A 24,760-nucleotide genomic window follows, 5' to 3' on the forward strand; every position below is an offset into this window, starting at 1 on the left:
CCGTGCCTCCGTTCGTGCGTCCATCTAGAGAACACTCTGAGTACCACCATCTCGCGCGTCGTATACCCTGTGGCATATAGCCACTTTACACGTCTGTCTACCTCTCCGGCTGCCTGCCAGTTTGTCTGTCTATCCGTCCGTGCGTCCGTCCGTGCGTCCATCTAGAGAACACTCAAAGTACCGCCATCTCGCATACCCTGTGGCACATAGCCGCTTTACGCGTCCGTCTACCTTTCCGTCTGTCTGCCAGTCTGTCTGTCTGTTCCTCCATGCGTCCGTACGTGCGTAAATTTAGAGAACACTCCGAGTACCGCCATCGCGCTCGTCGTACACCCTGTGGTACATACCCGCTTTACTCGTCCGTGTACCTGTCCGTCTGTCTGCCAGTCTGTCTGTCTGTTCCTCCATGCGTCCGTCCGTGCGTCCATCTAGAGAACACTCTGAGTACTGCCATCTCGAGCGTCGTATACCTGTGGTACATACCATCTTTACGCGTCCGTCTACCTCTCCGTTTGTCTGCCAGTCTGTCTGTCTATTCGTCCATGCGTCCATCCGTGCGTCCTTCTAGAGAACACTCAAAGTACCACCCTCTCGCATACCCTGCGGCACATAGCCGCTTTACTCGTCCTTCAACCTGTCCGTCCGTCTGCCACTCTGTCTGTCTGTCGTTCCGTGCGTCCATCTACAGAACACTCAAAGTACCGCCATCTCGCATACCCTGTGGCACATAGCTGCTTTACACGTCCGTATACCTGTCCGTCTGTCTGCCAGTCTGTCTGTCTGTCCGTCCATGCATCTATTCGTGCGTCATTGTAGAGAATACTCATAGTACCACCATCTTGCGCGTCGTATACCCTGTGGCACATACCCGCTTTACGCGTCCGTCTACCTGTCCGTCTGTCTGCCGGTCTGTCTGTCTGTTCCTTCATGCGTCCGTTCGTGCGTAAATTTAGAGAACACTCCGAGTACCGCCATCTCGCGCTCGTATACCCTGCGTCACATACCCGCTTTACGCGTCCGTTTACCTGTCCGTCTGTCTGCCAACTTGTCTGTCGGTTCGTTCATGCGTCCGTCCGTGCGTCCATTTAGAGAGCACTTAGAGTACCGCCATCTCGCATACCCTGTGGCACATAGCCACTTTACACGTCAGTCTACCTGTCCGTCTGTCTGCAAGTCTGTCTGTCCATCCGTGCGTCCGTCCATGCGTCCATCTAGAGAACACGCAAAGTACCGCCATCTCGCATACCATGTGGCACATAGCCACCTTACATGACTGTCTACCTGTCCGTCTGTCTCCCAGTCTGTCTGATTGTCCGTCCATGTGTCCGTCCGTGCGTCTATCTAGAGAACACTCAAAGTATCGCCATCTCGCATACCCTGTGGCACATAGCCACTTTACACGTCAATCTACCTGTCAGTCTGTCTGCCAGTCTGTCTGTCTGTCCGTCCATGTGTCCGTCCGTGCGTCCTTCTAGAGAACACTCAAAGTACCGCCATCTCGCATACCCTGTGGCACATAGCCACTTTACACGTCCGTCTACCTGTCCGTCTGTCTGCCAGTCTGTCTGTGTTCGTCCATGCGTCTGTCCGTGCGTCAATCTAGAGAACACTCTGAGTACCACCATCTCGCGCGTCGTATACTCTGTGGCACATAGCCACTTTACACATCTGTCTACCTGTCCGGCTGTCTGCCAGCTTGTCTGTCTATCCGTCCGTGCGTCCGTCTGTGCGTCCATCTAGAGAACACTCAAAGTACCGCCATCTCGCATACCCTGTGCCACATAGCCACTTTACACGTCCGTCTACCTGTCCGTCTGTCTGCCAGTCTGTCTGTCTGTCCGTCTGGGCATGCGTCCGTGCGTCCTTCTAGAGAACACACAAAGTACCGCCATCTCGCATACCCTGTGGCACATAGCCACTTTACACGTCTGTCTACCTGTGCGTCTATCTGCCAGTTTGTCTGTCTGTTCGTCCATGCAAACGTCCGTGGGTTCGTCTGCAGAACACTCAAAGTACCGCCATCTCGCATAACCTGTGGCACATAGCCGCTTTACATGTCCCTCTACCTGTCCGTCTGTCTGCCAGTCTGTCTGTCTGTCCGTCCATGCATCTTTCGTGCGTCAATCTAGAGAACACTCTGAGTACCACCATCTCGCGCGTCGTATACCCTGTGGCACATACCCGCTTTACGCGTCCGTCTACCTGTTCGTCTGCCTGCCAGCCTGTCTGTCTGTTCGTCCATGCGTCCGTCCATGCGTCCATCTAGAGAACACTCTGAGTACCACCATCTCGTGCGTCGTATACCCTGTGGCACAGAGCCACTTTACACGTCTGTCTACCTGTCCGTCTGCCTGCCAGCCTGTCTGTCTGTCCGTCCGTGCATCCGTCCGTGCGTCCATCTACAGAACACTCAAAGTACCGCCATCTCGCATACCCTGTGGCACATAGCCACTTTACACGTTAGTCTACCTCTCAGTCTGTCTGCCAGTCTGTCTGTCTGTCCATCCGTGCGTCCGCCTGTGCGTCCATCTAGAGAACACTCAAAGTACCGCCATCTCGCATACCCTATGGCACATAGCCACTTTACACATCCGTCTACCTGTCCATCTGTTTGCCAGTCTGTCTGTCCGTCCGTGCATCCGTCCGTGCGTCAATCTAGAGAACACTCAAAGTACCGCCATCTCGAATACCCTATGGCACATAGCCGCTTTACACGTCTGTCTACCTGTCCGTCTGCCTGCCAGCCTGTCTGTCTGTCCGTCCGTGCATCCGTCCGTGCGTCCATCTAGAGAACACTCAAAGTACCGCCATCTCGCATACCCTGTGGCACATAACCACTTTACAAGGCCGCCCACCTGTCAGTCTGTCTGCCACTCTTTCTGTCTGTCCGTCCGTGCGTCCGTCCGTGCTTCCATCTAGAGAACACTCAAAGTACCGCCTTCTCGCATACCCTGTGGCACATAGGCACTTTACACGTCCGTCTACCTGTCCGTCTGTCTGCCAGTCGGTCTGTCTGTCCGTGCATCCGTCCGTGCGTCAATCTAGAGAACACTCAAAGTACCGCCATCTCGAATACCCTGTGGCACATAGCCGCTTTACACGTCCGTCTACCTGTTCGTCTGTCTGCCAGTCTGTCTGTCTCTCCGTCCATGCGTCCGTTCGTGCGTCAATCTAGAGAACACTTAAAATACCGCCATCTCGGATACCCTGTGGCACATAGCCACTCTACACGTCTGTCTACCTTTCCGTCTGTCTGCCAGTCTCTCTGTCTGTTCGTCCACGCGTCCGTCCGTGCGTCCATCTAGAGAACACTCAAAGTACCGCCATCTCGCATATTCTGTGGCATATAGCCGCTTTACACGTCCGTCTACCTGTCGGTCTGTCTGCGAGTCTGTCTGTCTGTCCGTCCCTGCGTCCATTAGTGCGTCCATCTAGAGAACACTCAAAGTACCGCCATCTCGCATACCCTGTGGCACATAGCCGGTTTATACGTCCGTCTACCTGTCCGTCTGTCTTCCAGTCTGTCTGTCTCCGTCCATGCGTCCATTCGTGCGTCAATCTAGAGAACACTCTGAGTACCGCCATCTCGCGCGTCGTTACCCTGTGGTACATACGCGCTTTACGCGTCCGTCTACCTTACCGTTTGTCTGCCAGTCTGTCTGTCTGTTCGTCCATGCGTCCATCCGTGCGTCCTTCTAGAGAACACTCAAAGTACCACCATCTCGCATACCCTGTGGCACATAGCCGCTTTACTCGTCCGTCTACCTGTCCGTCTGTCTGCCACTCTGTCTGTCTGTACGTCCGTGCGTCGGTCCGTGCGTCTCTCTAGAGAACACACAAAGTACCGCCATCTCGCTTACCCTGTGGCACATAGCCACTTTACACGTCCGTCTACCTGTTCGTCTGTCTGCCAGTCTGTCTTTTTGTCCATCCATGCATCCGTTCGTGCGTCAATCTAGAGAACACTTAGTACCACCATCTCGCACGTCGTATGCCCTGTGGCACATAACCACTTTACGCGTCCGTCTACCCGTCCGTCTGTCTGTCCATCCGTGCCTCCGTCCGTGCGTCCATCTAGAGAACACTAAATGTACCGCCATCTTGCATACCCTGTGGCACATAGCCGCTTTACGCGTCCGTCTACCTTTCCGTCTGTCTGCCAGTCTGTCTTTCTGTCCGTCCATGCGTCCGTTCGTGCGTGAATCTAGAGAACACTCCGAGTACCACCATCTCGCGCGTCGTATACCCTGTGTCACATACCCGCTTTACGTGTCCGTCTACCTGCCAGTCTGTCTGCCAGCCTGTCTGTCTGTTCGTCCATGCGTCCGTCCGTGCGTCCATCTAGAGAACACTCAAAGTACCGCCATCTCGCATATTCTGTGGCACATAGCCGCTTTACGCGCCCGTCTACCTGTCGGTCTGTCTGCCAGTCTGTCTGTCTGTCCGCCCCTGCGTCCATCCGTGCGTCCATCTAGAGAACACTCAAAGTACCGCCATCTCGCATACCCTGTGGCACATAGCCGGTTTGCACGTCCGTCTACCTGTCCGTCTGTCTTCCAGTCTGTCTTTTTGTCCATCCATGCATCCGGTCGTGCGTAAATCTAGAGAACACTCCGAGTACCGCCATCTCGCGCGTCGTATACCCTGTGTCACATCCCCGCTTTACGCGTCCGTCTACCTGTCCGTCTGTCTGCCACTCTGTCTGTCGGTCCATCCGTGCCTCCGTTCGTGCGTCCATCTAGAGAACACTCTGAGTACCACCATCTCGCGCGTCGTATACCCTGTGGCATATAGCCACTTTACACGTCTGTCTACCTCTCCGGTTGCCTGCCAGTTTGTCTGTCTATCCGTCCGTGCGTCCGTCCGTGAGTCCATCTAGAGAACACTCAAAGTACCGCCATCTCGCATACCCTGTGGCACATTGCCGCTTTACGCGTCCGTCTACCTTCCCGTCTGTCTGCCAGTCTGTCTGTCTGTTCCTCCATGCGTCCGTTCGTGCGTAAATTTAGAGAACACTCCGAGTACCGCCATCGCACTCGTCGTACACCCTGTGGTACATACCCGCTTTACTCGTCCGTGTACCTGTCCGTCTGTCTGCCAGTCTGTCTGTCTGTTCCTCAATGCGTCCGTCCGTGCGTCCATCTAGAGAACACTCTGAGTACTGCCATCTCGAGCGTCGTATACCTGTGGTACATACCATCTTTACGCGTCCGTCTACCTCTCCGTTTGTCTGCCAGTCTGCCTGTCTATTTGTCCATGCGTCCATCCGTGCGTCCTTCTAGAGAACACTCAAAGTACCACCCTCTCGCATACCCTGCGGCACATAGCCACTTTACTCGTCCTTCAACCTGTCCGTCCGTCTGCCACTCTCTCTGTCTGTCCGTCCGTGCGTCCATCTACAGAACACTCAAAGTACCGCCATCTCGCATACCCTGTGGCACATAGCTGCTTTACACGTCCGTCTACCTGCCCGTCTGTCTGCCAGCCTGTCTGTCTGTTCGTCCATGCGTCCGTCCGTGCGTCCATCTAGAGAACACTCAAAGTACCGCCATCTCGCATACCCTGTGGCACATAGCCGGTTTGCACGTCCGTCTACCTGTCCGTCTGTCTTCCAGTCTGTCTGTCTCCGTCCATGCGTCCGTTCGTGCGTCAATCTAGAGAACACTCTGAGTACCGCCATCTCGCGCGTCGTTACCCTGTGGTACATACGCGCTTTACTCGTCCGTCTACCTGTCCGTCTGTCTGCCAGTCTGTCTGTCTGTTCCTCCATGCGTCCGTCCGTGCGTTCATCTATAGAAGACACTGAGTACTGCCATCTCGCGCGTCGTATACCCTGTGGTACATACCATCTCTACGCGTCCGTCTACCTTACCGTTTGTCTGCCAGTCTGTCTGTCTGTCCGTCATTGCGTCCATCCGTGCGTCCTTCTAGAGAACACTCAGGGTACCACCATCTCGCATACCCTGTGGCACATAGCCGCTCTACTCGTCAATCTACCTGTCCGTCTGTCTGCCACTCTGTCTGTCTGTCCGTCCGTGCGTCCGTCCATGCGTCCATCTAGAGAACACTCAAAGTACCGCCATCTCGCTTACCCTGTGGCACATAGCCACTTTACACATCCGTCCACCTGTTCGTCTGTCTGCCAGTCTGTCTTTTTGTCAGTCCATGCATCCGGTCGTGCGTAAATCTAGAGAACACTCCGAGTACCGCCATCTCGCGCGTCGTATACCCCGTGGCATATAGCCACTTTACACATCTGTCTACCTCTCCGGCTGCCTGCCAGTTTGTCTGTCTATCCGTCCGTGCGTCCGTCCGTGCGTCCATCTAGAGAACACTCAAAGTACCGCCATCTCGCATACCCTGTGGCACATAGCCGCTTTACGCGTCCGTCTACCTTTCCGTCTGTCTGCCAGTCTGTCTGTCAGTTCCTCCATGCGTCCGTTCGTGCGTAAATTTAGAGAACACTCCGAGTACCGCCATCTCGCTCGTCGTACACCCTGTGGTACATACCCGCTTTACTCGTCCGTCTACCTGTCCGTCTGTCTGCCAGTCTGTCTGTCTGTTCCTCCATGCGTCCGTCCGTGCGTCCATCTAGAGAACACTCTTAATACTGCCATCTCGAGCGTCGTATACCTGTGGTACATACCATCTTTACGCGTCCGTCTACCTCTCTGTTTGTCTGCCAGTCTGTCTGTGTATTCGGCCATCCGTCCATCCGATCGTCCTTCTAGAGAACACTCAAAGTACCACCCTCTCGCATACCCTGCGGCACATAGCCGCTTTACTCGTCCGTCTACCTGTCCGTCTGTCTGCCACTCTGTCTGTCTGTCCGTCCGTGCGTCCATCTACGGAACACTCAAAGTACCGCCATCTCGCATACCCTGTGGCACATAGCCGCTTTACACGTCCGTCTACCTGTCCGTCTGTCTGCCAGTTTGTCTGTCTATCCGTCCGTGCGTCCATCCGTGCGTCCATCTAGAGAACACTCAACGTACCGCCATCTCACATACCCTGTGGCACATAGCCGCATACGCGTCCGACTACCTTTCCGTCTGTCTGCCAGTCTGTCTGTCTGTTCCTCCATGCGTCCGTTCGTGCGTAAATTTAGAGAACACTCCGAGTACCGCCATCTCGCTCGTCGTACACCCTGTGGTACATACCCGCTTTACTCGTCCGTCTACCTGTCCGTCTGTCTGCCAGTCTGTCTGTCTGTTCCTCCATGCGTCCGTTCGTGCGTCCATCTAGAGAACACTCTTAATACTGCCATCTCGAGCGTCCTATACCTGTGGTACATACCATCTTTACGCGTCCGTCTACCTCTCCGTTTGTCTGCCAGTCTGTCTGTCTATTCGGCCATCCGTCCATGCGATCGTCCTTCTAGAGAACACTCAAAGTACCACCCTCTCGCATACTCTGCGGCACATAGCCGCTTTACTCGTCCGTCTACCTGTCCGTCTGTCTGCCACTGTGTCTGTCTGTCCGTCCGTGCATCCATCTACAGAACACTCAAAGTACCGCCATCTCGCATACCCTGTGGCACATAGCCGCTTTACACGTCCGTCTACCTGTCCGTCTGTCTGCCAATCTGTCTATCTTTCCGTCCGTGCGTCTGTCCGTGCGTCCATCTAGAGAACACTCTAAGTACCACCATCTCGCCCGTCGTATACCCTGTGGCATATAACCACTTTACACGTCCGTCCACCTGCACGTCTGTCTGCCACTCTGTCTGTCTGTCCGTCCATGCGTCTGTCCGTGCTTCCATCTAGAGAACCCTCAAACAACCGCCATCTCGCATACCCTGTGGCACATAGGCACTTTACACGTCCGTCTACCTGTCCGTCTGTCTGCCAATCTGTCTGTCTGTCCATCCGTGCGTCCGTTCGTGCGTCAATCTAGCGAACACTCAAAGTACCGCCATCTTGAATACCCTGTGGCACATAGCCGCTTTACACGTCCGTCTACCCGTCCGTCTGTCTGCCAGTCTGTCTGTCTCTCCATCCATGCGTCCATTCGTGCGTCAATCTAGAGAACACTCAAAGTACCGCCATCTCGCTTACCCTGTGGCACATAGCCACTTTACACGTCCGTCTACATGTTCGTCTGTCTGCCAGTCTGTCTGTCTGTCTGTCCATGTGTCCGTCCGCGCGTCCTTCTAGAGAACACGCAAAGTACTGCCATCTCGCATACCCTGTGGCACATAGCCACTTTACACGTCCGTCTACCTTTGCGTCTATCTGCCAGTCTGTCTGTCTTTTCGTCCATGCATATGTACGTGCGTCCATCTGCAGAACACTCAAAGTACCGCCATCTCGCATACCCTGTGGCACATAGCCGCTTTACACGTCCGTCTACCTGTCCGTCTGTCTCCCAGTCTGTCTGTCTGTCCGTCCATGCATCTTTCGTGCGTCAATCTAGAGAACACTCTAAGTACCACCATCTCGCGCGTCGTATACCCTGTGGCACATACCCGCTTTACGCGTCCGTCTACCTGTCCGTCTGTCTGCCAGCCTGTCTGTCTGTTCGTCCATGCGTCCGTCCGTGCGTCCATCTAGAGAACACTCTGAGTACCACCATCTCGCGCGTCGTATACCCTGTGGCACATAGCCACTTTACACGTCTGTCTACCTGTCCGTCTGCCTGCCAGCCTGTCTGTCTCTCCATCCATGCGTTCGTGCGTCAATCTAGAGAACACTAAAAATACCGCCATCTCGAATACCCTGTGGCACATAGCCACTTTAAACGTCTGTCTACCTGTCCGTCTGTCTGCCAGTCTGTCTGTCTCTCCGTCCGTGCGTCTGTCCGTGCTTCCATCTAGAGAACACTCAAAGTACCGCCATCTCGCATACCCTGTGGCACATAGGCACTTTACACGTCCGTCTACCTGTCCGTCTGTCTGCCAGTCTGTCTGTCTGTCCGTCCGTGCGTCCGTCCGTACGTCAGTCTACAGAACACTCAAAGTATGCCATCTCGAATACCCTGTGGCACATAGCCGCTTCACACGTCCGTCTACCTGGGCGTCTGTCTGCCAGTCTGTCTGTCTCTCCGTCCATGCATCCGTTCGTGCGTCAATCTAGAGAACACTAAAATACCGCCATCTCGAATACCCTGTGGCACATAGCCACTCTACACGTCTGTCTACCTGTCCGTCTGTCTGGCAGTCTGTCTGTCTGTCCGTCCGTGCGTTCGTCCGTGCGTTCATTTAGAGAGCACTCAAAGTACCGCCATCTCGCATACCCTGTGGCACATAGCCACTTTACACGTCAGTCTACCTGTCCGTCTGTCTGTCTGTCCGTCCGTGCGTCCGTCCGTGAATCCATCTAGAGAACACTCAAAGTACCGCCATCTCGCATAACCTGTGGCACATAGCCACTTTACACATCCGTCTACCTGTCCATCTTTTTGCCAGTCTGTCTGTCCGTCCGTGCGTCCGTCCATGCGTCCATCTAGAGAACACGCAAAGTACCGCCATCTCGCATACCATGTGGCACATAGTCACTTTACATGTCCGTCTACCTGTCCGTCTGTCTCCCAGTCTGCCTGACAGTCCGTCCATGTGTCCGTCCGTGCGTCCATCTAGAGAACACGCAAAGTACCGCCATCTCGCATACCCTGTGGCACATAGCCACTTCACACGTCCGTCTACCTGTCCGTCTGTCTGCCAGTGTGCCTGTCTGTCCGTCCGTGCGTCTGTCTGTGCGTCTATCTAGAGAACACTCAAAGTACTGACATCTCGCATACCCTGTGGCACAAAGCCACTTTACACGTCCGTCTACCCTTTCGTCTCTCTGCCAGTCTGTCTGTCTGTTCATCCATGCGTCCATCCGTGCGTCCATCTAGAGAACACTCAAAGTACCGCCATCTCACATACTCTGTGGCACATAGCTGCTTTACATGTCCGTCTACCTGTCCGTCTGTCTGCAAGTCTGTCGGTCTCTCCGTCCATGCGTCCGTTCGTGCGTCAATCTAGAGAACACTCTGAGTACCGCCATCTCGCTCGTCGTATACCCTGTGGTGCATACCCACTTTACTCGTCCGTCTACCTGTCCGTCTGTCTGCCAGTCTGTCTGTCTGTTCCTCCATGCGTCCGTCCATGCGTCCATCTAGAGAACACTCTGAGTACCACCCTCTCGCATACCCTGCGGCACATAGCCGCTTTACTCGTCCTTCTACCTGTCCGTCTGTCTGCCACTCTGTCTGTCTGTCCGTCCATGCATCTATTCGTGCGTCAATGTAGAGAACACTCATAGTACCACCATCTCGCGCGTCGTATACCCTGTGGCACATAGTCGCTTTACGCGTCCATCTACCTTTCCGTCTGTCTGCCAGTCTGTCTGTCTGTTCCTCCATGCGTCCGTTCGTGCGTAAATTTAGAGAACACTCCGAGTACCGCCATCTCGCGCTCGTATACGCTGCGTCACACACCCGCTTTTCGCGTCCGTCTACCTGTCCGTCTGTCTGCCAACCTGTCTGTCGGTTCGTTCATGCGTCCGTCTGTGCGTCCATCTAGAGAACACTCTGAGTACCACCATCTCGCGCGTCGTATACCCTGTGGCACATAACCACTTTACACGTCCGTCCACCTGTCCGTCTGTCTGCCACTCTGTCTGTCTGTCCGTCTGTGCGTCTGTCCGTGCTTCCATCTAGAGAACACTCAAAGTACCGCCATCTCGCATACCCTGTGGCACATAGCCGATTTACACGTCCGTCTACCTGTCCGTCTGTCTGCCAGTCTGTCTCTCCGTCCATGCGTCCGTCCGTGCGTCCATTCAGAGAGCACTAAAAGTACCGCCATCTCGCATACCCTGTGGCACATAGCCACTTTACACGTCAGTCTACCTGTCCGTCTGTCTGCCAGTCTGTCTGTCTGACCGTCCGTGCGTCCGTCCGTGCGTCCGTCTAGAGAACACTCAAACTACCGCCATCTCGCATACCCTGTGGCACATAGCCACTTTACACATCCGTCTACCTGTCCATCTGTTTCCCAGTCTGTCTGTCCGTCCGTGCGTCCGTCCATGCGTCCATCTAGAGAACACGCAAAGTACCGCCATCTCGCATACCATGTGGCACATAGCCACTTTACATGACCGTCTACCTGTCCGTCTGTCTCCCAGTCTGTCTGACTGTCCGTCCATGTGTCCGTCCGTGCGTCCATATAGAGAACACGCAAAGTACCGCCATCTCGCATACCCTATGGCACATAGCCACTCTACACCTCCGTCTACCTGTCCGTCTGTCTCCCAGTCTGTCTGTCTGTCCATCCATGTGTCCGTCCGCGCGTCCTTCTAGAGAACACTCAAAGTACCGCCATCTCGCATGCCCTGTGGCACATAGCCACTTTACACGTCCGTCCACCTGTCCATCTGTCTGCCAGTCTGTCTGTGTTCGTCCATGCGTCTGTACGTGCGTCAATCTAGAGAACACTCTGAGTACCACCATCTCGCGCGTCGTATACTCTGTGGCACATAGCCACTTTACACATCTGTCTACCTGTCCGGCTGTCTGCCAGCTTGTCTGTCTATCCATCCGTGCGTCCGTCTGTGCGTCCATCTAGAGAACACTCAAAGTACCGCCATCTCGCATACCCTGTAGCACATAGCCACTTTACACGTCCGTCTACCTGTCCGTCTGTCTGCCAGTCTGTCTGTCTGTCCGTCCGTCCGGGCATCCGTCCGTGCGTCCTTCTAGAGAACACGCAAAGTACCGCCATCTCGCATACCCTGTGGCACATAGCCACTTTACACGTCTGTCTACCTGTGCGTCTATCTGCCAGTCTGTCTGTCTGTCCGTCCATGCATCCGTCCGTGCGTCCATCTAGAGAACGCTCAAAGTACCGCCATCTCGCATACCTTGTGGCACATAACCACTTTACAAGTCCGTCCACCTGGCTGTCTGTCTGCCACTCTTTCTGTCTGTCCGTCCGTGCGTCCGTCCGTGCTTCCATCTAGAGAACACTCAAAGTACCGCCTTCTCGCATACCCTGCGGCACATAGGCACTTTACACGTCCGTCTACCTGTCCGTCTGTCTGCAAGTCTGTCTGTCCGTCCGTGCGTCCGTCCGTGCGTCAATCTAGAGAACACTCAAAGTACCGCCATCTCGAATACCCTGTGGCACATAGCCGCTTTACACGTCCGTCTACCTGTCTGTCTGTCTGCCAGTCTGTCTGTGTTCGTCCATGCGTCTGTCCGTGCGTCAATCTAGAGAACACTCTGAGTACCACCATCTCGAGAACACTCTGAGTACCACCATCTCGCGCGTCGTATACCCTGTGGCACATAGCCGCTTTACACGTCTGTCTACCTGTCCGTCTGCCTGCCAGCCTATCTGTCTGTCCGTCCATGCATCCGTCCGTGCGTCCATCTAGAGAACGCTCAAAGTACCGCCATCTCGCATACCCTGTGGCACATAACCGCTTTACGCGTCCGTCTACCTGTCCGTCTGTCTGCCAGCCTGTCTGTCTGTTCGTCCATGCGTCCTTCCGTGCGTTCATCTAGAGAACACTCTGAGTACCACCATCTCGCGCGTCGTATACCCTGTGACACATAGCCACTTTACACGTCCGTCTACCTGTCCGCCTGTCTGCCAGTCTGTCTGTCCGTCCGTGCGTCCGTTCGTGCGTCAATCTAGAGAACACTAAAATACCGCCATCTCGAATACCCTGTGGCACATAGCCACTCTACACGTCTGTCTACCTATCCGTCTGTCTGCCAGTCTGTCTGTCTGTCCGTCCGTGCGTCCGTCCGTGCGTCCATTTAGAGAGCACTCAAAGTACTGCCATCTCGCATACCCTGTGGCACATAGCCACTGTACACGTCAGTCTACCTGTCCGTCTGTCTGCCAGTCTGTCCGTCTGTCCGTCCGTGCGTCCGTCCGTGAATCAATCTAGAGAACACTCAAAGTACCGCCATCTCGCATACCCTGTGGCACATAGGCACTTTACACATCCGTCTACCTGTCCATCTGTTTGCCAGTCTGTCTGTCCATCCGTGCGTCCGTCCATGCGTCCATCTAGAAAACACGCAAAGTACCGCCATCTCGCATACCATGTGGCACATAGCCACTTTACATGTCCGTCTACCTGTCCGTCTGTCTCTCAGTCTGTCTGACAGTCCGTCCATGTGTCCCTCCGTGCGTCCATCTAGAGAACACGCAAAGTACCGCCATCTCGCCTACCCTGTGGCACATAGCCACTTTACACGTCCGTCTACCTGTCCGTCTGTCTGCCAGTCTGTCTGTCTGTCCGTCCATGCATCTATTCGTGCGTCAGTGTAAAGAACACTCTGAGTACCATCATCTCGCGCGTCGTATACCCTGTGGCACATACCCGCTTTTCGCGTCCGTCTACCTGTCCGTCTGTCTGCTAGTCTGTCTATCTTTCCGTCCGTGCGTCCGTCCGTGCGTCCATCTAGAGAACACTCTAAGTACCACCATCTCGCGCATCGTATACCCTGTGGCACATAGGCACTTTACACGTCCGTCTACCTGTCCGTCTGTCTGCCAGTCTGTCTGTCTGTCCATCCGTGCGTCCGTCCGTGCGTCAATCTAGCGAACACTCAAAGTACCGCCATCTTGAATACCCTGTGGCACATAGCCGCTTTACACGTCCGTCTACCCGTCCGTCTGTCTGCCAGTCTGTCTGTCTCTCCGTCCATGCGTCCATTCGTGCGTCAATCTAGAGAACACTCAAAGTACCGCCATCTCGCTTACCCTGTGGCACATAGCCACTTTACACGTCCGTCTAATTGTTCGTCTGTCTGCCAGTCTGTCTTATTGTCCATCCATGCATCCGGTCGTGCGTAAATCTAGAGAACACTCCGAGTACCGCCATCTCGCGAGTCGTATACCCTGTGTCACATCCCCGCTTTACGCGTCCGTCTACCTGTCCGTCTGTCTGCCGCTCTGTCTGTCTGTCCATCCGTGCCTCCGTCCGTGCCTCCATCTAGAGAACAATCTGAGTACCACCATCTCGCGCGTCGTATACCCTGTGGCATATAGCCACCTTACACGTCTGTCTACCTCTCCGGCTGCCTGCCAGTCTGTCGGTCTATCCGTCCGTGCGTCCGTCCGTGCGTCCATCTAGAGAACACTCAAAGTACCGCCATCTCGCATACCCTGCGTCACATACCCGCTTTACGCGTCCGTCTACCTGTCCGTCTGTCTGCCAACCTGTATGTCGGTTCGTTCATGCATCCGTCTGAGCGTCCATCTAGAGAACACTCTGAGTACCACCATCTCGCGCGTCGTATACCCGTGGCACATAACCATTTTACACGTTCGTCAGCCTGTCCGTCTGTCTGCCACTCTGTCTATCTGTCCGTCCGTGCGTCTGTCCGTGCTTCCATCTAGAGAACACTCAAAGTACCGCCATCTCGCAAACCCTGTGGCACATAGGCACTTTACATGTCCGTCTACCTGTCCGTCTGTCTGCCAGTCTGTCTGTCTGTCCGTCCGTGCGTTCGTCCGTGCGTCAATCTAGAGAACACTCAATGTACCGCCATCCCGAATACCCTGTGGCACATAGCCGCTTTACACGTCCGTCTACCTGTCCGTCTGTCTGCCAGTCTGTCTGTCTCTACGTCCATGCGTCCGTTCGTGCGTCAATCTAGAGAACACTAAATTACCGCCATCTCGCATACCCTGTGGCACATAGCCACTTTACACGTCAGTCAACCTGTCCGTCTGTCTGCCAGTCTGTCTGTCTGTCCGTCCGTGCGTACGTCCGTGCGTCCAACTAGAGAACACTCAAAGTACCGCCATCTCGCATACCCTGTGGCACATAGCCACTTTACACATCCGTCTACCTGTCCATCTGTTTTCCAGTCTGTCTGTCCGTCCGTACGTCCGTCCGTGCGTCCATCTAGAGAACACGCAAAGTACCGCCATCTCGCATACCCTATGGCACATAGCCACTCTACACATCCGTCTGCCTGTCCGTCTGTCTCCCAGTCTGCCTGTCTGTCTGTCCATGTGTCCGTCCGCGCGTCAATCTAGAGAACACTGAGTACCACCATCTCACACATCGTATGCCCTGGGGCACATAACCACTTTACGCGTCCGTCTACCTGTCCGTCTGTCTGTCCATCCGTGCCTTCGTCCGTGCGTCCATCTAGAGAACACTAAAAGTACCGCCATCTTGCATATCCTGTGGCACATAGCCGCTTTACACGTCCGTCTACCTGTCCGTCTGTCTGCCAGTCTGTCTGTCTCTACGTCCATGCGTCCGTTCGTGCGTCAATCTAGAGAACACTAAATTACCGCCATCTCGCATACCCTGTGGCACATAGCCACTTTACACGTCCGTCTACCTGTCCGTCTGTCTGCCAGTCTGTCTGTGTTCGTCCATGCGTCTGTCCGTGCGTCAATCTAGAGAACACTCTGAGTACCACCATCTCGCGCGTCGTATACTCTGTGGCACATAGCCACTTTACACACCTGTCTACCTGTCCGGCTGTCTGCCAGCTTGTCTGTCTATCCGTCCGTGCATCCGTCTGTGCGTCCATCTAGAGAACACTCAAAGTACCGCCATCTCGCATACCCTGTAGCACATAGCCACTTTACACGTCCGTCTACCTGTTCGTCTGTCTGCCAGTCTGTCTTTTTGTCCATCCATGCATCCGTTCGTGCGTCAATCTAGAGAACACTGAGTACCACCATCTCACACGTCGTATGCCCTGGGGCACATAACCACTTTACGCGTCCGTCTACCTGTCCGTCTGTCTGTCCATCCGTGCCTCCGTCCGTGCGTCCATCTAGAGAACACTAAAAGTACCGCCATCATGCATACCCTGTGGCACATAGCCGCTTTACGCGTCCCTCTACCTTTCCGTCTGTCTGCCAGTCTGTCTTTCTGTCCGTCCATGCGTCCGTTCATGCGTGAATCTAGAGAACACTCCGAGTACCGCCATCTCGCGCGTCGTATACCCTGTGTCACATACCCGCTTTACGCGTCCGTCTACCTGCCCGTCTGTCTGCCAGCCTGTCTGTCTGTTCGTCCTTGCGTCCGTCCGTGCGTCCATCTAGAGAACACTCAAAGTACCGCCATCTCGCATACCCTGTGGCACATAGGCACTTTACACGTCCGTCTACCTGTCTGTCTGTCCGCCAGTCTGTCTGTCTGTCCGTCCGTGCGTCCGTCCGTACGTCAGTCTAGAGAACACTAAAAATACCGCCATCTCGAATACCCTGTGGCACATAGCCACTTTACACGTCCGTCTACCTGTCCGTCTGTCTTCCAGTCTGTCTGTCTCCGTCCATGCGTCCGTTCGTGCGTCAACCTAGAGAACACTCTGAGTACCGCCATCTCGCGCGCCGTTACCCTGTGGTACATACACGCTTTACTCGTCCGTCTACCTGTCCATCTGTCTGCCAGTCTGTCTGTCTGTTCCTCCATGCGTTCGTCCGTGCGTTCATCTATAGAAGACACTGAGCACTGCCATCTCGCGCGTCGTATACCCTGTGGTACGTACCATCTCTACGCGTCCGTCTACCTTACCGTTTGTCTGCCAGTCTGTCTGTCTGTTCGTCATTGCGTCCATCCGTGCGTCCTTCTAGAGAACACTCAGAGTACCACCATCTCACATACCCTGTGGCACATAGCCGCTCTACTCGTCCGTCTACCTGTCCGTCTGTTTGCCACTCTGTCTGTCTGTCCGTCCGTGCGTCCGTCCGTGCGTCCATCTAGAGAACACTCAAAGTACCACCATCTCGCTTACCCTGTGGCACATAGCCACTTTACACGTCCGTCTACCTGTTCGTCTGTCTGCCAGTCTGTCTTTTTGTCCATCCATGCATCCGGTCGTGCGTAAATCTAGAGAACACTCCGAGTACCGCCATCTCGCGCGTCGTATACCCTGTGTCACATCCCCGCTTTACGCGTCCGTCTACCTGTCCGTCTGTCTGCCACTCTGTCTGTCAGTCCATCCGTGCCTCCGTTCGTGCGTCCATCTAGAGAACACTCTGAGTACCACCATCTCGCGCGTCGTATACCCTGTGGCATATAGCCACTTTACACGTCTGTCTACCTCTCCGGCTGCCTGCCAGTTTGTCTGTCTATCCGTCCGTGCGTCCGTTCGTGCGTAAATTTAGAGAACACTCCGAGTACCGCCATCTCGCTCGTCGTACACCCTGTGGTACATACCCGCTTTACTCGTCCGTCTACCTGTCCGTCTGTCTGCCAGTCTGTCTGTCTGTTCCTCCATGCGTCCGTCCGTGCGTCCATCTACAGAACACTCTTAATACTGCCATCCCGAGCGTCGTATACCTGTGGTACATACCATCTTTACGCGTCCGTCTACCTCTCCGTTTGACTGCCAGTCTGTCTGTCTATTCGGCCATCCGTCCATCCGATCGCCCTTCTAGAGAACACTCAAAGTACCACCCTCTCGCATACCCTGCGGCACATAGCCGCTTTACTCGTCCGTCTACCTGTCCGTCTGTCTATCAGTCTGTCTGTCTGTCCGTCCATGCATCTATTCGTGCGTCAGTGTAAAGAACACTCTGAGTACCACCATCTCGCGCGTCGTATACCCTGTGGCACATACCCGCTTTTCGCGTCCGTCTACCTGTCAGTCTGTCTGCCAGTCTGTCTATCTTTCCGTCCGTGCGTCCGTCCGTGCGTCCATCTAGAGAACACTCTAAGTACCACCATCTCGCGCGTCGTATACCCTGTGACACATAACCACTTTACACGTCCGTCCACCTGTCCGTCTGTCTGCCACTCTGTCTGTCTGTCCGTCCATGCGTCTGTCCGTGCTTCCATCAAGAGAACACTCAAACAACCGCCATCTCGCATACCCTGTGGCACAGAGGCACTTTACACGTCCATCTACCTGTCCGTCTGTCTGCCAATCTGTCTGTCTGTCCATCCGTGCGTCCGTCCGTGCGTCAATCTAGCGAACACTCAAAGTACCGCCATGTTGAATACCCTGTGGTACATAGCCGCTTTACACGTCCGTCTACCCGTCCGTCTGTCTGCCAGTCTGTCTGTCTCTCCGTCCATGCGTCCATTCGTGCGTCAATCTACAGAACACTCAAAGTACCGCCATCTCGCTTACCCTGTGGCACATAGCCACTTTACACGTCCGTCTACATGTTCGTCTGTCTGCCAGTCTGTCTGTCTGTCTGTCCATGTGTCCCTCCGCGCGTCCTTCTAGAGAACACTCAAAGTACCGCCATCTCGCATACCCTGTGGCACATAGCCACTTTACACGTCCGTCTACCTGTCCGTCTGTCTGCCAGTCTGTCTGTGTTCGTCCATGCGTCTGTCCGTGCGTCAATCTAGAGAACACTCTGAGTACCACCATCTGGCGCCTCGTATACCCTGTGGCACATAGCCACTTTACACATCTGTCTACCTGTCCGGCTGTCTGCCAGCTTGTCTGTCTATCCGTCCGTGCATCCGTCTGTGCGTCATTCTAGAGAACACTCAAAGTACCGCCATCTCGCATACCCTGTAGCACATAGCCACTTTACACCTCCGTCTACCTGTCCGTCTGTCTGCCAGTCTGTCTGTCTGTCCGTCCGGGCATCCGTCCGTGCGTCCTTCTAGAGAACACGCAAAGTACCGCCATCTCGCATACCCTGTGGCACATAGCCACTTTACACGTCTGTCTACCTGTGCGTCTATCTGCCAGTCTGTCTGTCTTTTCGTCCATGCATACGTCCGTGCGTCCATCTGCAGAAAGCTCAAAGTACCGCCATCTCGCATACCCTGTGGCACATAGCCGCTTTACATGTCCATCTACCTGTCCGTCTGTCTCCCAGTCTGTCTGTCTGTCCGTCCATGCATCTTTCGTGCGTCAATCTAGAGAACACTCTAAGTACCACCATCTCGCGCGTCGTATACCCTGTGGCACATACCCGCTTTACGCGTCCGTCTACCTGTCCGTCTGTCTGCCAGCCTGTCTGTCTGTTCATCCATGCGTCCGTCCGTGCGTCCATCTAGAGAACACTCTGAGTACCACCATCTCGCGCGTCGTATACCCTGTGGCACATAGCCACTTTACACGTCTGTCTACCTGTCCGTCTGCCTGCCAGCCTGTCTGTCTCTCCGTCCATGCGTTCGTGCGTCAATCTAGAGAACACTAAAAATACCGCCATCTCGAATACCCTGTGGCACATAGCCACTTTAAACGTCTGTCTAACTGTCCGTCTGTCTGCCAGTCTGTCTGTCTGTCCGTCCGTGCGTCTGTCCGTGCTTCCATCTAGAGAACACTCAAAGTACCGCCATCTCGCATACCCTGTGGCACATAGGCACTTTACACGTCCGTCTACCTGTCCGTCTGTCTGCCAGTCTGTCTGTCTGTCCGTCCGTGCGTCCGTCCGTACGTCAGTCTAGAGAACACTAAAAATACCGCCATCTCGAATACCCTGTGGCACATAGCCACTTTACACGTCTGTCTACCTGTCCGTCTGTCTGCCAGTCTGTCTGTCTGTCCGTCCATGCGTCCGTCCGTGCGTCCATTTAGAGAGCACTAAAAGTACCGCCATCTCGCATACCCTGTGGCACATAGCCACTTTACACGTCAGTCTACCTGTCCGTCTGTCTGCCAGTCTGTCTGTCTGACCGTCCGTGCGTCCGTCCGTGCGTCCATCTAGAGAACACTCAAACTACCGCCATCTCGCATACCCTGTGGCACATAGCCACTTTACACATCCGTCTACCTGTCCATCTGTTTCCCCGTCTGTCTGTCCGTCAGTGCGTCCGTCCATGCGTCCATCTAGAGGACACGCAAAGTACCGCCATCTCGCATACCATGTGGCACATAGCCACTTTACATGACCGTCTACCTATCCGTCTGTCTCCCAGTCTGTCTGACTGTCCGTCCATGTGTCCGTCCGTGCGTCCATATAGAGAACACGCAAAGTACCGCCATCTCGCATACCCTATGGCACATAGCCACTCTACACATCCGTCTACCTGTCCGTCTGTCTCCCAGTCTGTCTGTGTGTCCATCCATGTGTCCGTCCACGCGTCCTTCTAGAGAACACTCAAAGTACCGCCATCTCGCATGCCCTGTGGCACATAGCCACTTTACACGTCCGTCTACCTGTCCGTCTGTCTGCCAGTCTGTCTGTGTTCGTCTATGCGTCTGTACGTGCGTCAATCTAGAGAACACTCTGAGTACCACCATCTGGCGTATGTATACTCTGTGGCACATAGCCACTTTACACATCTGTCTACCTGTCCGGCTGTCTGCCAGCTTGTCTGTCTATCCATCCGTGCGTCCGTCTGTGCGTCCATCTAGAGAACACTCAAAGTACCGCCATCTCGCATACCCTGTAGCACATAGCCACTTTACACGTCCGTCTGCCTGTCCGTCTGTCTGCCAGTCTGTCCTTCTGTCCGTCCGTCCGTGCGTCCTTCTAGAGAACACGCAAAGTACCGCCATCTCGTATACCCTGTGGCACATAGGCACTTTACACGTCTGTCTACCTGTGCGTCTATCTGCCAGTCTGTCTGTCTGTTCGTCCATGCATACGTCCGTGCGTCCATCTGCAGAACACTCAAAGTACCACCATCTCGCATACCCTGTAGCACATAGCCACTTTACACGTCCGTCGACCTGTCCATCTGTCTGCCAGTCTGTCTGTCTGTCCGTCCGGGCATCCGTCCGTGCGTCCTTCTAGAGAACACGCAAAGCACCGCCATCTCGCATACCCTGTGGCACATAGCCACTTTACAAGTCCGTCCACCTGGCTGTCTGTCTGCCACTCTTTCTGTCTGTCCGTTCGTGCGTCCGTCCGTGCTTCCATCTAGAGAACACTCAAAGTACCGCCTTCTCGCATACCCTGCGGCACATAGGCACTTTACACGTCCGTCTACCTGTCCGTCTGTCTGCCAGTCTGTCTGTCCGTCCGTGCGTCCGTCCGTGCGTCAATCTAGAGAACACTCAAAGTACCGCCATCTCAAATACCCTGTGGCACATAGCCGCTTTACACGTCCGTATACCTGTCCGTCTGTCTGCCAGTCTGTCTGTGTTCGTCCATGCGTCTGTCCGTGCGTCAATCTAGAGAACACTCCGAGTACCACCATCTCGAGAACACTCTGAGTACCACCATCTCGCGCGTCGTATACCCTGTGGCACATAGCCACTTTACACGTCTGTCTACCTGTCCGTCTGCCTGCCAGCCTGTCTGTCTGTCCGTCCATGCATCCGTCCGTGCGTCCATCTAGAGAACGCTCAAAGTACCGCCATCTCGCATACCCTGTGGCACATAACCGCTTTACGCGTCCGTCTACCTGTCCGTCTGTCTGCCAGCCTGTCTGTTTGTTCGTCCATGCGTCCTTCCGTGCGTTCATCTAGAGAACACTCTGAGTACCACCATCTCGCGCGTCGTATACCCTGTGGCACATAGCCACTTTACACGTCCGTCTACCTGTCCGCCTATCTGCCAGTCTGTCTGTCCGTCCGTGCGTCCGTTCGTGCGTCAATCTAGAGAACACTAAAATACCGCCATCTCGAATACCCTGTGGCACATAGCCACTCTACACGTCTGTCTACCTGTCCGTCTGTCTGCCAGTCTGTCTGTCTGTCCGTCCGTGCGTCCGTCCGTGCGTCCATTTAGAGAGCACTCAAAGTACCGCCATCTCGCATACCCTGTGGCACATAGCCACTGTACACGTCAGTCTACCTGTCCGTCTGTCCGTCTGTCCGTCCGTGCGTCCATCCGTGAATCCATCTAGAGAACACTCAAAGTACCGCCATCTCGCATACCCTGTGGCACATAGCCACTTTACACATCCGTCTACCTGTCCATCTGTTTGCCAGTCTGTCTGTCCGTCCGTGCGTCCGTCCATGCGTCCATCTAGAAAACACGCAAAGTACCGCCATCTCGCATACCATGTGGCACATAGCCACTTTACATGTCCGTCTACCTGTCCGTCTGTCTCTCAGTCTGTCTGACAGTTCGTCCATGTGTCCGTTCGTGCGTCAGTGTAAAGAACACTCTGAGTACCACCATCTCGCGCGTCGTATACCCTGTGGCACATACCCGCTTTTCGCGTCCGTCTACCTGTCCGTCTGTCTGCCAGTCTGTCTATCTTTCCGTCCGTGCGTTCGTCCGTGCGTCCATCTAGAGAACACTCTAAGTACCACCATCTCGCGCGTCGTATACCCTGTGGCACATAACCACTTTACACGTCCGTCCACCTGTCCGTCTGTCTGCCACTCTGTCTGTCTGTCCGTCCGTGCGTCTGTCCGTGCTTCCATCTAGAGAACACTCAAACAACCGCCATCTCGCATACCCTGTGGCACATAGGCACTTTACACGTCCGTCTGTCTGCCAGTCTGTCTGTCTGTCCATCCGTGCGTCCGTCCGTGCGTCAATCTAGCGAACACTCAAAGTACCGCCATCTTGAATACCCTGTGGCACATAGCCGCTTTACACGTCCGTCTACCCGTCCGTCTGTCTGCCAGTCTGTCTGTCTCTCCGTCCATGCGTCCATTCGTGCGTCAATCTAGAGAACACTCAAAGTACCGCCATCTCGCTTACCCTGTGGCACATAGCCACTTTACACGTCCGTCTAATTGTTCGTCTGTCTGCCAGTCTGTCTTATTGTACATCCATGCATCCGGTCGTGCGTAAATCTAGAGAACACTCCGAGTACCGCCATCTCGCGAGTCGTATACCCTGTGTCACAACCCCGCTTTACGCGTCCGTCTACCTGTCCGTCTGTCTGCCGCTCTGTCTGTCTGTCCATCCGTGCCTCCGTCCGTGCCTCCATCTAGAGAACACTCTGAGTACCACCATCTCGCGCGTCGTATACCCTGTGGCATATAGCCACCTTACACGTCTGTCTACCTCTCCGGCTGCCTGCCAGTCTGTCTGTCTATCCGTCCGTGCGTCCGTCCATGCGTCCATATAGAAGACACTCAAAGTACCGCCATCTCGCATACCCTGCGTCACATACCCGCTTTACGCGTCCGTCTACCTGTCCGTCTGTCTGCCAACCTGTATGTCGGTTCGTTCATGCGTCCGTCTGAGCGTCCATCCAGAGAACACTCTGAGTACCACCATCTCGCGCGTCGTATACCCGTGGCACATAACCATTTTACACGTCCGTCCACCTGTCCGTCTGTCTGCCACTCTGTCTATCTGTCCGTCCGTGCGTCTGTCCGTGCTTCCATCTAGAGAACACTCAAAGTACCGCCATCTCGGAAACCCTGTGGCACATAGGCACTTTACATGTCCGTCTACCTGTATGTCTGTCTGCCAGTCTGTCTGTCTGTCCGTCCGTGCGTTCGTCCGTGCGTCAATCTAGAGAACACTCAATGTACCGCCATCTCGAATACCCTGTGGCACATAGCCGCTTTACACGTCCGTCTACCTGTCCGTCTGTCTGCCAGTCTGTCTGTCTCTACGTCCATGCGTCCGTTCGTGCGTCAATCTAGAGAACACTAAAAGTACCGCCATCTCGCATACCCTGTGGCACATAGCCACTTTACACGTCAGTCAACCTGTCCGTCTGTCTGCCAGTCTGTCTGTCTGTCCGTCCGTGCGTCCGTCCGTGCGTCCAACTAGAGAACACTCAAAGTACCGCCATCTCGCATACCCTGTGGCACATAGCCACTTTACACATCCGTCTACCTGTCCATCTGTTTTCCAGTCTGTCTGTCCGTCCGTACGTCCGTCCGTGCGTCCATCTAGAGAACACGCAAAGTACCGCCATCTCGCATACCCTATGGCACATAGCCACTCTACACATCCGTCTGCCTGTCCGTCTGTCTCCCAGTCTGTCTGTCTGTCTGTCTGTCCATGTGTCCGTCCGCGCGTCCTTCTAGAGAACACTCAAAGTACCGCCATCTCGCATACCCTGTGGCATATAGCCACTTTACACGTCCGTCTACCTGTCCGTCTGTCTGCCAGTCTGTCTGTGTTCGTCCTTGCGTCTGTCCGTGCGTCAATCTAGAGAACACTCTGAGTACCACCATCTCGCGCGTCGTATACTCTGTGGCACATAGCCACTTTACACAGCTGTCTACCTGTCCGGCTGTCTGCCAGCTTGTCTGTCTATCCGTCCGTGCATCCGTCTGTGCGTCCATCTAGAGAACACTCAAAGTACCGCCATCTCGCATACCCTGTAGCACATAGCCACTTTACACGTCCGTCTACCTGTTCGTCTGTCTGCCAGTCTGTCTTTTTGTCCATCCATGCATCCGTTCGTGCGTCAATCTAGAGAACACTGAGTACCACCATCTCACACGTCGTATGCCCTGGGGCACATAACCACTTTACGCGTCCGTCTACCTCTCCGGCTGCCTGCCAGTTTGTCTGTCTATCCGTCCGTGCGTCCGTTCGTGCGTAAATTTAGAGAACACTCCGAGTACCGCCATCTCGCTCGTCGTACACCCTGTGGTACATACCCGCTTTACTCGTCCGTCTACCTGTCCGTCTGTCTGCCAGTCTGTCTGTCTGTTCCTCCATGCGTCCGTCCGTGCGTCCATCTACAGAACACTCTTAATACTGCCATCTCGAGCGTCGTATACCTGTGGTACATACCATCTTTACGCGTCCGTCTACCTCTCCGTTTGACTGCCAGTCTGTCTGTCTATTCGACCATCCGTCCATCCGATCGCCCTTCTAGAGAACACTCAAAGTACCACCCTCTCGCATACCCTGCGGCACATAGCCGCTTTACTCGTCCGTCTACCTGTCCGTCTGTCTATCAGTCTGTCTGTCTGTCCGTCCATGCATCTATTCGTGCGTCAGTGTAAAGAACACTCTGAGTACCACCATCTCGCGCGTCGTATACCCTGTGGC

Source organism: Rhipicephalus microplus, unplaced genomic scaffold (assembly GCF_043290135.1).
Source record: "Rhipicephalus microplus isolate Deutch F79 unplaced genomic scaffold, USDA_Rmic scaffold_13, whole genome shotgun sequence".
NCBI lineage: Eukaryota > Metazoa > Arthropoda > Arachnida > Ixodida > Ixodidae > Rhipicephalus > Rhipicephalus microplus.